We start from the raw sequence: 4,969 nt of genomic DNA, 5'->3' as shown, positions 1-4,969 counted from the left end.
AATAATTTAATCAGTAGAATTCTGGTGGAAAGGGTCTAAAGGGGAATTGTTGAAAGGGGTTTATTTGACTGTATCGCAGTGGGTTGTTCATTCCAGGCAAGGGAGTGGTTGGAAAAAGGATGCAACCAAATTAAAGGAGTAAAAGTCCAAGAAGAGGGGAAAAAAACCCCTGAAAAATGCAAAGGCTAGGCAAGTGAATGTAAAGATGTACATAAAGCCAGAAGATGAATGAACTTGAAAGCTAATAACAAAATCTTAAATTGGACAGAAAAAGGAGGAGTATCCAGTGAAGAGACAGTAACAGAAGGGCGATGGATTTTGAGCAGAGAAAAGAAGACAGCAATTCTATGTACGCTTATCTAAGAGAAAACTCCAGGACGATTTCTTCTGAGTAAATGTGTACAGAATTGTACTTTACAGTGAATACTTGAAATGAGTAACGAAAATAAAAGGCCTGAAATGAGATACAAATGGGGCCTCTTTATCTTTGGGTTCAACACCAGAGAATTTGACTCAGTGCGGGTGCCAGACCTGCGCTGGAGGCCCTCACCTGATCTCCCAGAAGCAACCGGAAGTGCCTTCTAGTCATGTCCGAGAAGCTTTCTGAGGCCAAGGAAGGTCACGTATCACCTTGGAGGTGTCAGAAATTCACTTCTTGTTTTCACGCAGCCTCTCTGGGCCTCAGAAAGCCACCCAGAGATGACAGAAAGGCACTTCTAGTATTGCTGGCGCATGTCTTGGGGGACCCCATTTCTTATTTCCCTCCATTGTGAAAATTGCCCATTTATTCCTCCTCTCTGATTTCTATTCTTCCCATCACATCAGTCCATAAATGAACCTGCCCAGTTATTCCATGACTGTTAAGTTTACTCAGGGTTCTTTGGTGGGGGACTTTATCAAAGCCTTTTGAAAGTCCAAGTATGCAGTGTTAACTGGAGTGCCTCTGTCTGTATGCCTGTTGACTCTCTCAAAACAATTCTAGACAGTTACAGCCCAATCCTGAGCTGCCCGGAGCACCCAGGCTCAGCGGCACCGAAAAGGGCTGCCGCCGAATCTTGCGCCTCCTGCACTACTGTGGGAGGCTCCTCGGAAGAAGGGGATGTTTGTCCTCTTCTCCAGAGTAAGGTAAGCAGCCCCGCAATGGGGCTACTCACTTTACCACCAACCAAAAGGTCAGTGGTAAGGAAAAGGCGCTTGTGTAGGGTGCGCAGCCCACCACAAGTTCCCTGGATCCTGCGGAGCTTCTCCCGCCTGCTCCATGGCACACCTTCCGCCAGCCCCTCGGCATGCCTCCTCCCCGCCCCCACTGTCCCCCCTCCCCAGAACGCCTCCTCCATGACTCTGTCCATGCCCCCACCTCCCGTTTTGCGGCTCTGCAGTCTGGAAGACCGCCGAGCCGCAGAACCTCGGCACCAGCCAGCGCTGGGCTAGCACTGGTGGAAGCCTGGCGGTGAGCTTTATGGCACATCGCCAACTGTGATCAGCAGCACAGAGCCATGCCGCCAACCACAGGATTGGGCTCTACATAAAGCAAAAGGTATTTCTGCAAAGACCATGCTGATTCTCCTTCAACAAGACTTGTTCCTTAATATTGTTAATAATGTAAGCTTTAATTATACTTTCCACCAGTTTACCTGGAACAGACATTAAGCTGAGCAGCCTGTAATTTCTCAGATCCCACGAGATCACTTTTGAAATATTGGTACTTTCCATTCCTCTGGATTCAAGGCTTATACATATTTTTGCTACAGTTTTTGTTACAATTACAGTTGCTTCCACACTGACAGTTAAATCTGGAAATGCCATTCTTTGTTCACTCACTTTTTATGGTGAATGTAAATTACATAATTTCCAAATAAAAGTACACTGCTAGTATGGAAGCAACTGTTCAGACCTGTTTTGTAATGATTTTTTAAGCATTTAAAGTGCAATTTCAGCACCAGGGCAGGCAAGAAAGCATTATGAATGCTTCTGTTCAATGGCCAAAGCTCTTGGTTTGCATCATGAAACAAGAAACTGGACTGAACTTTATATTCATACTAAAAAAAAATTAATGCTGAAAATTGAACACAATGATCTGTCAATGCTTACAAACGATTCACAATTTTAGTACTGATAATGGCTATGCTAAAGAAGATGTCAAGCAACATAGGTAATCACAGTGGTTTCTCTGACTTTCAAATCTGGGAGTGTCTACGATTGTTTGATCTGAATCTTCAGCAATAGCCAGTGTTGTGAATTCTTATTGTCAAAGTGGCAGAAAGCTTCCAAGTTTGTATGTTTGAGAAGATTCTAGCTATCAAGTTCTTTTCTACTTTGGGGCTTGGGGATTTCCCCCCCCCCCGTGCTTGACCTTTAAATCATTTAACTACAATTGTATGTATGTTCTTCACTGTATTTATTATTAATCAGAAAAGAAAGACAGCTTTCTGTCTTGAATGCTTTCTAGGATCTGCCGACTTAGATATGAAGGAGATTAAGCTAGGTTTGGGAGCATTCAAAATAGGTCAGACAAATCAGAGTTCAGAATGTCTCCAATGGTGTTTAAATACCAAGGTGATAAGTGCCTTGGTAACATGGAACATTCACAGTCTCTGCTTTAGAAATTGCCTTAAAAATATAATTCAGAACTAGTTTAAGCTGGCACAGTCACTACCAGTAGGAAAGAGCACAGAGGAAAAATAGAAGCTGGCTTGCTTAGGCCTTGCTTGGCTGGTTTCTACTGCATTTTCACACATCCGTATGACTGCAATATGGGAAAGGGGTTCTAGGATGGTTTGGGGGGATCTGAAAGTTGTACTTCCTCTGTTAATTAGCTGTTATTGTAGAATTTGGCTGCATACTCATCCAGGAGTAGGCAAATACTTCTAAGAAGACATGCTTAGGAATGGGCTGTAGGTCTCACAGCACCTTAAAGACTAACCAGTTTATTTCAAGATACATGTTTGTGGACTACAACCCAGGAAGGAAGTGAATCCTCAGCGAGCAGGCAGTATGCATGGCAGAAAAGAAAATCCATTTTTGAGAGTTGGAATGAAAGAGCTCTGGGATGGAAGAGGTGCAACACAATGGCCGTTCTTGTGTAAAGTGATTCACGACAGTAGGGAAGATAAGGCAGGCTCCATGGCTCTCCTGAGTTAATTAAGTATTGAGGCAGGGACAGTATTTTTCTATTGGAGCCCACAAGGGTAGGTCCACATATGTGAAAGAAAGGACCACATGGAATGTGAGAAATGCAGTGAGTGACTTTATCAGAAGCATGCGCTGCCATCATACGAGGGTCGACCAGAAAGTAATGCACCACATTTTTTTTCTTCAACAATTATTTATTGAACACAATGAAACTTACACACAAGAAAGAATGATGTTTCTTCTACACTCCCTATTTTTCCACGTAATCTCCATCCAGTTCTATGGCCTTCCTCCAGTGAGACACAAGGGCATGTACGCCCTGTCAGTACCACTCCTTGTTCTGGTCACGAAGCCATTTCTGCACTGTGCGAATCACCTCTTCGTCATCCTCAAAATGTCTTCCGCGAATGGCATCCTTTAGTGGCCCAAACAAGTGGAAGTCTGAGGGAGCTAGGTCAGGGCTGTAGGGTGGATGGGGTAACACAGTCCAACCCTGTTTAGTGATGTGTTCCGAAGTTCTCAAACTTGTGTGAGGCCGAGCGTTATCATGTTGAATCAAACATTCACCTGGGTTGTTATGGCGCCAAAGTTGCTGGAAGTGCTTCTTGAGTTTGGTTAATGTCTTCACATAAGGTTCAGAATTAATGGTGCTGCCTCTTGGCATCACATCAATGAGCATGACGCCCTCACAGTCCCAAAACACAGTGATCATGACCTTACCGGCAGAAGCAGTTGCTTTGAATTTTTTCTTCTGTGGAGATTGAGGATGACGCCATTCCATCGACTGTCGTTTTGTTTCGGGCTCAAAATGGTGAACCCAGGTTTCATCACCTGTCACAATCCTGGACAAGAACGCTTCCCCCTCATCTTCAAAACCTTTCAGCAACTCAGAAGAAATGTTTTTTCTGAGAGATTTGTGGTCCACCGTAAGACAGCGCGGAACCCATCGTGCACACACTTTTGAATAATCAAGAGCATGGATGATTGCACCCACACTTCCTTTGCTGATTGACAGCTTCAGCGCCAACTGCCTAGTCGTTATGCGTCGGTCCTCGCAAATGAGCACATCAGCAAGCTGCGTCTTGTCAGGTGTGACAGCCGTGGATGGCCGCCCCGAACGCTGCAAATCTTGGAGCTCTGCCGAACCGCCTTCTAATGGCCTCAACCTCTGTGCCCAGCGACTAACCGTACTTCTGTCGACTGCAGATTCTCCATAAACTGTACACAAATGTTTGTGAATGTTCCCAACAGTTTCTTTCTCTGCAGTGAGAAATTCAATGACGACACGCTGCTTGTAACGTACATCACTTACAGACGCCATTTCGAAACACTGCTGCAGCTACGCTATCTGTCTGAAGAAACCAAAAATTTGTGTGCGCACTCCTGAAAATTCAAATAATGTATATGTAAAGTTTCGCATTCGTACCATTACTGTAGGCTGAGAAAACATGGGGTGCATTACTTTCTGGGCGACCCTCGTAATTTATAGCAAAGGTAGGTGATAGTACACTCTCTGACTGAATTTTAGTTATTTAACATGGACTTAGGGAATTTGTGTGGGTGGTGCTGGGCAAGACAGTGACTCTTGAACGTTCTGAAGTGATCACTCACAGCCACCTGTGCAGAGCTACAGAACTGGCCCAGAAAGCTCCTTTTCTTGTTTTTCTTGATTTATGAAGGAAGATGCTGAGGCTTCAAACATGAACAACATTCCACCCACCCCACAAACCAAATCTTGAGGTGACATGAAGATGCCTCACTTTTTCTTCCTCGCATCCCTCCCCTGCCATCAGTCAATCTCACATTGCCTCCTGACCCTAAATGTAAGAAAATGCAT

The sequence above is a fragment of the Tiliqua scincoides genome, chromosome 2 (genome assembly GCF_035046505.1).
Source record: "Tiliqua scincoides isolate rTilSci1 chromosome 2, rTilSci1.hap2, whole genome shotgun sequence".
Classification (NCBI taxonomy): Eukaryota; Metazoa; Chordata; class Lepidosauria; order Squamata; family Scincidae; genus Tiliqua; species Tiliqua scincoides.
The sequence above is the reverse complement of the archived record's forward strand: the minus strand, read 5'-3'. Positions refer to the sequence as shown.